This window comes from Alosa pseudoharengus, unplaced genomic scaffold (genome assembly GCF_046254945.1).
Source record: "Alosa pseudoharengus isolate Yale_2024_CS ecotype anadromous, Long Island Sound unplaced genomic scaffold, YU_APseudo_1.1 YU_APseudo_1.1_scf_9, whole genome shotgun sequence".
NCBI classification, from domain to species: Eukaryota; Metazoa; Chordata; class Actinopteri; order Clupeiformes; family Clupeidae; genus Alosa; species Alosa pseudoharengus.
In genome coordinates, this window is record NW_027468881.1 from 30,571,675 (window position 1) to 30,582,969 (window position 11,295).

Sequence of the window (11,295 nt, forward strand, 5' to 3'; positions counted from 1 at the left end):
AGCTGCAACTGGAGAGTACTTTGGAAAGAGGCAGAAACTCCCATTCTAAACTTTACTCTCCCAGGCAAGCCGAGATGAAGCATGTCAGTGAGTTGAGCTCTGTGTGTGTGTTCCATGCCACACCTGCGTTCCCCACACTTGGCTCCGGAGTCTTCATCTCTCTCTCTCTCTCTCTCTGATAACACACATCCCCGAGGACAGTAGGAGCATATGATTACCACCTTAACCTGAATACTGAATGAAAGTCACTTCATTGCCATGCTCTTATTACCGCTCCTGAAACACCTCCCACAAGAGTACCCAGTGACAGCATATCAGTGTGTGTGTGTGTGTGTGTGTGTGTGAGGATGGGACATTTCAACAGCCTATTGCAGCATGTTCAGCAGGCTGAACATCAATGACACGTTCGTGTTCTGACATCAAGGGAATTTTGTTGTGCAGTGCAGTCATACAAATTGTTCATTTCTCTTGTGCCAGGGACCATTGCAAAAAACAATTGAGGATAAAGGTCAAAAGTATTTACATTGATTCCTTTTGGAGAGTAAGCAGTAATCGCATTCAAACTGAGTCTTTTGAAAACCCACTACAATATTTCTTGCAAAATATTGAAAGAGCTCTATGTATGAAATACTGTATGTATGCATACACTCAACCTTAATTCAAAACACAATTACTGTAACTGGCCCGTAACTCACTAAAAACTTCTGTTGACTTTGAGTCGGAATGTTAAATCAGTTAAAAAGTGAAAGAAACAGACGGCTGCTCAATTTCACAGAGTTTCTTTGCCTCTATATCTTCGGCACCAAACAGGAAGATGCTCTGTGAGGCATTCATTAATCACCACGGCAATGCATTTATGCTACATATTTATATTTAGCTGTATGGGCGTGAGAGAGAGAAACAAACAAGAGAGAGAGAGAGAGAGAGAGAGATAAATAAATAAATAGGGAAGGGGGGCAGGAGGCCCATGAATAAGTGGGAGTGTGGAGGGTGGATGTCTGCTATTACTGTCACACTGCCAGTGGGCCATCCATCAGGCTGTCACTCCCTACCTGAGGAGCAGAGAGACTCCCGCAGGAAGAGCTGGACTGGTGCAGCGCAGGGCTGGAGGAGGATGGAGGGGGTGGAGAAGGATGGAGGCGGGTGGAGAAGGATGGAGGGGGTGGAGAAGAGGAGAAATGAGGCGAGAGGAGAAATTACGAGGAAAAAGAGTGGGTTTTTTAATGTATAGCTTGTTTACACGTGGTGGCGACGGATGAGCGCTGCCTATGTATACAGTATGTCTCTCAGGATGACCAGGATGACCAGTCTGTTCTGAGAGAGAGAGAGCCTGAGTCCATCACTGTGGCCACTGTTAACCCCGCAGAATCAGGGTCTTACTGAGACATTTTCAAAAAAAGAAGCAATTTGAAACATCAGACCTGTTCAACCATCCAAGCTCTTCGTCATCATCCTCCTCCTCATCATTATCTTCCTCCTCATCTTCCTCCCCATCCTCATCTACCTCCTCATCATCTTCATCATCTTCCTTGTCATCCTCCTCCTCATCCACATCTCTGGAGGCAGCGCACGCTCCTCTGGTTCTCCACCTGTCCACCCCCCAGAGCCCAGGACCCCCCCACTGCAGCCTCTCCCCAGCACAGGCTGCCCGATCCTGGGCAGCTAGAGTGGAAGGGCCAGCCAGTCCTCCCAGCCTTTAAATCAGAGCTCACACTCACTTTAAATTATTTATAGCTTAAACCACAAAGGACACTTTAGAATTAGGGCTCTAAAGAGTCAGGCACGGGAAGACCACTCGAAAGCAATGCTATGTGCAGAGTGGACCGAGGAGGAAGCTCAACACATAGAATTAATTAGACCCTGTGCTTACAAGCCTGGGCAGACGCCACCTCTGTTCTTCAATAACATTTCCTCCTCCTGCGTTTATTAGTGCTTTTCATGGGAAATAAACATACTAAGCTTGTCTCCGTACAGTATATGCAACTTTACACATACAAATGTCAAAAGTAGAACTTCTACAGGACTTTCTTAAATTGAAATTGGGAAATTGACGTCACAGGGTCATTTTGCATGCTGCCACCATTTTTGTGGGTCTCGGTTGGATGAGACATTCACTGACTGTGTTCACATGGACTGAAGTTATCCCAGTTGAGGCTTATGATATGTGAATCAGCCTTATCTAAGACAGCTGCCACCAGATCCATCAGACCAGTGTTAAAGCTTTCTGTCTTTCTTGTCGTTCTCATTTTGATCATGTTCGGAACATGAACACTTTGGATGTATTGATTTTATTTAATAAAGTCTGTGTAACTGTAATATAAGTATATTAGGTTTCACACTGTTCACTCCATACATGTCTTTACATACAACAGAATACAGTATAGGTAGAGGGCTAATGAGTATGGGACCTATTTTGACGATCAGAAACGAAGAGCAAAGCGTATTCTTATCACTATGCAAAGTTTATTCATATCTTGTAGTAATTAAAGACATAAGGTGTCGCCCAAAACACACCCATGACTGATTAAGATACATAACAACCACCTTTTTGCGCCAGGCACCCGACCACCCCCAATGTGGACTGGACAACACCTACATTTATTTAAGCTATTTGCCAGTGACAATGCGTTTTAGGTCGCCAAGCTAGGGCCCTAGGTGTTGCATATGTCATCAGAAATACATGAATAAATAAACAAACAATACACTTGAATTTAAACGTTTATATCTTAGAACTAGCAGGGTGAGGCAACAACCAAGTGTAAAGGGCTTGGGTGGCCAGGCCAAGATGACAGCGCTGCTGTGAAGCAGGAAGCCGAATTAAGGCTTCTGTTATGTGTTCCATTAAACGGTCAATATATCATGTGTTTTCTGGATCATTTAAGCCACATTACAGAGCAGCGCTACTCTTTTAATTTCTAAAGTGCCTTTCACCAGCTCCGCTCCGCTCCAGGCACAGAGGAGAGAGAGCACAGCACGCAGCTGGAGTCAAGGGCTGGAACAGGACAGGGCGAGGAAAGGCCACACACACACACACATACAGTACATACACACACACACACACACATATGCACACACGCTTGCACGCACACACACACACACACACACACACACACACACATGCACCCATACACACACGCTTGCACAGACAGACACACACGCTCCTATACAAATACACACAGTGCATTGTATATATTTACAAATAAACAAGCACACAGAGCTATTCATGTACACCGATACCACTACACACACTTAAATAAACACATTGCACACAATTTGCTATGCAAATAAATGATAAAACATGCAAATGTATGAAAGCATGCATGTTTACATTTTTACAATATGCTAATACTCATACTACTACTAGCATTAGTACTTAGCACTTACACCAAGTTCTTACTGAAGCTTGATTGTTGGTCCTACATTGCAGTTGGCTTTGGATAAAAGAATCTGCCTAATGAATACATGTACACGCCAGTTCATTGGAATGAGTGAGTGATCATATTCACACACACAGCTTGACACGTGATGCTACACACAGGTAATACTGTAGACGATGTAACAATGGGATAGAAAAAAAGAAGTTGTCTACATGTTCCTTCTCTCCTCCTCTATGGACCAGTTTTGCCTTTGGCCCTCTCTCTCTCTGTCTGTCTCTCTCTCTCTGTCTCTCTCTCTCTCTCTGTCTCTATCTCTCTGGTGTCTGGAGTTCATTGTCTGCCTGTGCGGTGGTGGGCCTGATTTGTTCTGGTCTGTTGGTAACAAATGGCTGTAGCCTTGCTGGTGACCGAGCCGGGCGCCTGGAGAAGCCGCTGGACTCATTTGACTGTCCAGGCAGGCAGGGTGGCCGGCGGGTGAACCCGCATGGTGACAGAGGAGCCAAGGTCAGGGAGGGGTGAGGGACCAGAGAGAGAGAGAGAGAGAGAGAGAGAGAGAGAGAGAGAGAGAGAGAGAGAGAGAAATGGACAGATGGAGAGAGGAAATGGGAGAAAGACACAGCAAGACAGAGGTTATACAGAAAGAAAAGAAGAAAGGAAGAAATGAAGGAAGAAATAAATCAATTCTGATTTTAAGAAATCCACAAATATATTTTACATTACATCTTTAATTAAAAACTTAACCGGTAAAACACATCAAGAATCAGTGAAAGAGGAGGGAGGAGTGGGAGGTTTTGGGGTTGGTGTTAAGTATATATACTCTTTTGATCCCGTGAGGGAAATTTGGTCTCTGCATTTATCCCAATCCGTGAATTAGTGAAACACTCAGCACACAGTGAAGTGAAGCACACACTAATCCCGGCACAGTGAGCTGCCTGCAACAACAGCTGCGCTCTGGGAGCAGTGAGGGGTTAGGTGCCTTGCTCAAGGGCAATTCAGCCGTGCCTACTGGTCGGGGTTCGAACCGGCAACCCTCCGGTTCCAAGTCTGAAGCGCTAGCCAGTAGGCCACGGCTGCCCCAATCAGTGTTATGAGGGAAGCATGAAATTTAGGAGGGAAATCAACTTTTGGAGTCTTCCTTTTTTATTTATTTTTTATTTCTTTCTTATGTATGTGTTTAGAGAGAAATGTAATTTAAAAAATTGCTCTTATTTTCCCTCTGTAAGCATTCAGTATGAATGGTATCTTCAGTTGTAAAATGCTGACCCTCATAACTTCATATAATAAAAAATAATTATAAAAAAAGAATGAGTGAAAGAGAGAAAAGAAGGATGAAAGATAATACTAATAATAAAAACGAAAGAAAAAAGGTGACAAAACGAAGAAAGACATACAATCTCTCTCTTTCTTTTCTCTCTCTCTTCCTGTGTGTGTGTGTGTGTGTGTGTGTGTGTGTGTGTGTGTGTGTGTGTTGTGTGTGCATGCATACTGTACTGTATGTGTTTGTGTTATTCGATAGAGCTGAGCAGAGTGAGATAGCTGAGGGTTGAGAGCTATGGGTGTTAATGTATATAGCTATAGGTGTCAACTAAGAAGTGATGACAGAAAGATAGAGAGAGAGAGAGGAAGAGGATGAGGAAAAAAAGAGAGAATGAAGACAGAGATGGGGGCAGTGTTGCCCAGAGCAACTGATACACCTGAAATTGAGTTCACCTCTCACCTACTTCCTGCCCCGATCAACCAGGGGGGCAAAGGCGCTGAGCACGGCTGGAAATCTTATCCACTTTCACTTCATCAAAGAAAGAGAAAGAGAAAGAGAGAAAGAGACAGAGAAAGGAAGGAAGGAGAGAGAGAGGGAAATGCGAGGGACAGAAAAGAGATAGCAGATAGAGAAAAGAGACATCTGACTATTCAGCTCAAAAATAAGACATCAATCTCCAAGACAGAGCTCAAGTGCCTTTCCTGTTTTATGTCATTTGTTGGTCTGATTCTGTGAAAACTACAGGAAGTACCTTTCCATTTGAACTCTGGCTGATAGTTTTGAGTCATGTTGGAGATGATATACATAGTGCCAGGTCTGCTGCATGTTTTTTTGAATCAAATGTGTGGTTAAAAGAATAAAATGAGTGTAGATTACTTTAACAGATGCACGATAAAGTGGTTTTTAAAGACTTTAAATGATCCGTTTCAATTTCAATAAAAAATACTTCACCTTCCCCAAAACCTTATCTAATGGAGAGTAGACTTCGTTCCCCGATGCATCTACAGACGGAGAAACCACGTCCTGCCGCAAAACAAAAACACAAGTCATCCATCACCACATGACACAGACAGAGCCTCCAGCGTTTGCTGTGAGTGATCGGGGGAAATATTTACACAAGCCCACTGGGCCCCTTCATACATAAAAAGCAAAAAAAAAAGCAAAAAAACACATAAATGTTACAGAAATGTTGTTTTTTTTATTAGACGAATTGCATCATTAAATAACATTATAAAGAGGGAAGATGCACCATTAATTTTTGCCTAAAACAGTCATAAATAGGCTCCTAGTGTCTATCTGCAGCTTCAATCTCCCTGCAGCCCCACGGGGGTACATTTCCAAACCCATTCAATCCCATTATGCAAATGGCCACAATTTAGGAAGAGAGAGATATAGATTTATAAAGGCATGTTTGGGGCTCGTCGCGATGCTTGGCCAAAATAAATTGCTTTCTAATTGTCCATCCAAAGGAAGAAAGGGAAAAAGGAACGGACTCTAATCGAGCAGGTGATTGAGTCTTTTATGTCTGTTTCATTTTTTGATACTGTGTTATGGAGAGAACAAAAGGCAAAGGGGAACATGCATGGCGGAGTTACAAAAGGAAAAAGTGGAGAGAGGGATCGATTGAAGTCTGTCAGACAGGGAGATGAGAAAGGTAATACTGAAGCGACAAATTAAGACCTGATTCACATTGCGCACAACACACACACACACACACACACACACACACACACACACACACACACACACACACACACACACACCTTGTGACAACAAATGTCTGAGAGGGCCAAACATGGGGTCCACTAAAACAATGTGGAAAAGGGGATCAACAAAAACAAATGTTTCATGTCAATACAAGACAAGATTACTTTAAAGTGACATTAATGTTCGTTTAATGTAAAAGAAGTATGTAGGACTTTTCTGGTTGACCAGTGCTAAAGGTAGTTCATACAAAAACAGAGGGTCTGTCCGACACATAATCTAGAAAAGTCCAGCTTTATTACAAAAGGAATCTAATCATCTATTTTTTGCAAGGTTCTAACCCAGTAACTGTAACTACAAGTAAGTTGTCCTGTACAAGTAACCTGAGTTCTAGCAAAATCTTGGTTTCACACTTCCTGGTCTTCAGCACAAGCAATGTGAGTACCTGAAAGCTGTACAAAGTGTCACACCACAAAATCTCAATGCATGCGTCAGCAGTGACCTTAACTGTGCCTAGTGCAGGGCTGTCAACAGGCCACACCTACCGTAGGTATATATAATAATACAAATAATAACTAGATGTACCGCAGAGCGGTACAAAATATGACCGCCGCCCAGTCCAGCACATTTTTTCCACAAAAATAAGTCACGTTTGTTAAATTATGTTAATTTCCTACTTTGTTCCTTTTTTTGTGTTTGTAATTGAGTGTGTGCAGAATGTGTGGTTGTTTTTGTGTATATGTGTGCTTCTGTTTGTGTTTATTGAGTGTGTGTGCCTGAATGTCAGTTAGTTTTTGTGTGTGTGTGTGTTTGTGTGTGTGTGTTTGTGTGTGTGTGTATGTGTATTTATGTGTTTGTGTGTGTGTGCGTGTTTGTGCGTGTCATGTGTGTGCATGTATGTGTGTGTGCATGTGTAGTGTGCTATTCAACCACTTTACTAATAACCTAGCTCATCTGTTACAATAATGGATTAGTGAATCACCATCATTTAGCAATCTCAACAAACATAAAATGTAAAGTATATATATATATATATATATATATATATATAAAGGGATAAAAAGGGGTACGGTGGGGTGAGAAGGGCTAATGTAACAACAACATATTACAGTTATTGACACTCAAAGTGCTTCACAGGAGAGGCGGAATCTCACTAAGCACCATCAATGTGTAGCACCCATCTGAGTGATGCACAACAGCCATTATGTGCCAGAATGTTCACCAAACACTAGTTTCAGGTAGAGAGTTAAGAAGTGAATGAACCAATTACACACTGGGAGGATGATTACAAGGCCAAATTGAATGAACCAAGTTGGGAATTTAGCCAGCAAATCAGGGAACCACCTCCTCGTTGCGATAAGTGCCATGGGATCTTTAACAACCATGGTGAGTCAGGACCTCAATTTAACATTCATGCAAAGTCCCTGTCACTGCAATAGGGCATTGGGATTGATATTTGTTTGGTGGCTTTTGGCCACAGGGAAGAGTGCCACTTACTGGCCAGCCACCAACACCACTTCTAGCAGGAACTTACTCTTCCAAGGAGGTTTCTTATCCAAGTACTAACTAAGCCTGTTTAGCTTCAGTAATTCAGCAAAGTCAGGGTATCTGCTGGTCTGGCTGCTGGCTAAAAACTAAAGGTGAAAGGCATATATGATTCTGTCTCACTGAATTGCATTAGGCACACTCAATAACCCCACCTCCATCTTGCCTGTTCATAATTCTGAGAAATTCTTGAATTGTGTGTGTGAATATGCATGCATGCGTACATATGTCTACTGTGTAGACATGCGTGTGTATCTGTTTATGCACATGTGTGCATATGGAATGGGTTAACATGATCCCTGGAGGCAAACATACGCAAAAAATTGGTCATCCTAGGCCCTACGGTTCTCAAGATATTCACAGAAAACTGTTGGTGTACAGTCACTAAATGTACACATAAATTAATTTATTGTATGGCCCCCCATCAACGGAATTCCACGAAACTTGGCGTGCATTCAGAGGGTGTCATAATGATCCTACACTTCCAATTTCGTGCAGTTTTGACCATGTCAGGTCACAGATACCTGTGATTACAACACCTCATTTTTACTTTTTCATTTTTAACTAGGTGGCGTTATACATGAAATGAGTGGTTATGGAATGGGTTGACCTGGCCCCTTATGATCAACATACAAAAAAAAGGTGGTCCTCCTAAACCCTACGGTTCTTGAGATATTCACAGAAAACTGTGTCTGCCCTACCCTCCTTTCGGGGGGGTCCAGTCCAGCGGGGGGGCTACAGACCAAAAAGAAAAACAAAGGTTCAATGCTATCCTTGTGGGGCGACATGCCCACTAAGTTTTGTGCACCCCGGTCTTTCAGTGTCCCCGGAATCCTTGATGGAAAATTGCTCATGCGAAAAAAGAAATCTGACTAAACCTATATGACCACCGCCTTGCTGCGCAGCAGTCATAATAATAACAACATTTATTTATATAGCTTTATATCGCAGCAGTAATATTACAGTAGTAATAATACACTACTATTACAGTAGTTTGCAGTAATATTACAGTAGTAATAATACACTACTATTACAGTAGTTTGCAGTAATATTACAGTAGTAATAATACACTACTATTACAGTAGTTTGCAGATACTGTAGCTGTAGTTTGCAGACTATTTGGAGGGCATGGTGCCTGTGAGTCTGTGTGAATATGACGTGAAGTGAGAACCACATCCTGTCATTGTTACATCACATATTTTCAACTGAATTCAACTGTTTGCTTTATTAGAGAGAGACGATGACAAGAGGAGGAGGTTCACACAGACTCAGAAGAATGAAAAGAGTTTGGCTTTTTCTATTTGCTTGTATCTTTGTTGTCGGTAAGTTTGAAGTAAAATTTTGCATGTCTGGCTGTTAGCTCATCTAACCACTGTTGGATTCTCTGGTTGTTGCGTTGTGTTTTAGTTCTAATGTCTGTATTGAAGATGGTCAATAAAGCTTGACTGCGGGATCAGGATCGGCGATTAGATGATGATTTAGATGGTACAATAATGAATTACAGAACACAGGCTAAATAACAGTAAACAGTAAAACTAAAGGCACAGTTATGTACAATGGTATGGACCTCTCCCCGTTGTATACTACACACAGACCTAACATATGAACACATCAGAATACAGTGAGAATACCCCAGAATGCTACACCACTATGCACAAGCGTTGCAATTACTGTTTTTACCATTTGCTTGATTGCATTTTATAATCCTGTACTGGCATTAACTCTCTCTTTCTCTCTCTGTATGTGTGTGTGTGTGTGTGTGTGTGTGTGTGTGTGTGTGTGTGTGTGTGTGTGTGTGTGTCAGTGTGTGTATCTGTGTTTGTGTATTTATATGTAGCCAAAAATAATGACGACAAAAACGATAAAAGTCATTCAGTTAATACTGATGTTCAAGTTATATTCGAACTTGATAATGAATATAATGGTGATTATGAGTATGACAAACAACCAGATAACACAACAACTGTCAAGAACAATGTATCAGCCACAGCTGAGTCTGTTGTTCCAGTTATATTCAAGGGTTAAAGTGAGGGGGAACGGGGAGGAACGCAGTTCCGCCACCTCAGATAAATTAATAATAAATACATTCTTATATATCAATGATGTAGCGCAATGATATTGTTAAAATAAATAGTGAGTTAATTTTCCGTGTGAATATGATGTCCAACGGTGAGTCATTTTTCCCCGTTGCACCGACACTGGATTTTAGGGTTCCCTCAGCTGCTAAATCCCACTTTAACCACTGGTTATATTCACACTTCATGGTGATGGTGATGGCTATGATTATGAGTATACCAATCAACCAGACGACACAGACCATACCACAACTCTCAGGACTAGTCCCTCTACCAGCCCTTCATGATGAATGAGACACCTGGGCATGAGGATCACCTTGAAGATACACCTGCCTCCATTTTATTAACACATAAGGATTATGTTGGCAGTGAGTATGACAATCTCCCTCTTTCTTCTTCACTGATCAAGCATGTGGGACTACTTGCCTAACCACAGAAAACACCGGAAGCTTGCTCGCCCTCTTCATCTTTTGAGAGCACTGGTGGTGGCTGTGGTAACTGTACGGCATAGGGTTCAACAGCCTCTTCAGTGTTCCTCAACACCCATAAAGTGCAGCATGTTAAACAAGAAAAAAAAATCACTTAAAATGTCATAGCACAAAATTCTGAGCTTATTTTTCTGTGTGTTATGTTTTATTTATCTTTCCTGGTGGCTTGGATGTAGGCTAGTGGTTGGACAAGATGTTTTATGTTAGTCTACTGCACTGCAGCAGACAGGGTATCAGTTTCACAAGGTGGGACTGTTAAGTACAATCTAAATGTGAACCGAAACCAAAAGAACTGTCAAACGTTCACACTGACTTAGAAAAATATAAATAAAAGGTTGCACAGTTTGCTTGTGTCATTCTTGTTGGTTAGTTTCAGGTAAATTTAGTTGCAAGCTAATTCATCTAACCACTTTGTACATGCATTGCATTTGCTGTTTTAACCACTTGCTTGACTGCATTTATAATCCTGCACTGACATTGTGTGTGTGTGTGTGTGTGTGTGTGTGTGTGTGTAGCCAAAAATAAACGGTCCACTGTGGTGGACAAAAGGACCGTTTTAGTATGAAAAGGTAACCAGGTAACAAATGACTTCCCCTGCACAACAGACAGACTGAGGAAGTTATTTGTCCCCAGGGCCATTGAACTGTTCAATGCTTCACTTAAGGGAAGAGGAGAGATAGACTTCTCTGCATAGTCTGTCTGCCTCTTCACCCCCTCCATGTTTGGATACTGTCTGTCCACTAGCCACTTTTTACCACTGTCTTTCTGCCTCACTGTTTGCGTGCTATATTAGCACATGTATGCATAACCCCTCCCTCCATGCCACAGCCGAACTGTGGCCACACTTA

General features: G+C 42.0%; 1 long non-coding RNA gene across 1 annotated transcript; it reads left to right on the forward strand.

The window, feature by feature from the left end:
- Window positions 1–9,113: 9,113 nt before the first annotated feature.
- Window positions 9,114–10,792, forward strand: LOC143114724 (uncharacterized). Its single transcript, XR_012984980.1, has 2 exons — window positions 9,114–9,206; window positions 9,689–10,792. It is a non-coding gene; the product is annotated as an uncharacterized LOC143114724 (long non-coding RNA).
- Window positions 10,793–11,295: the final 503 nt, after the last annotated feature.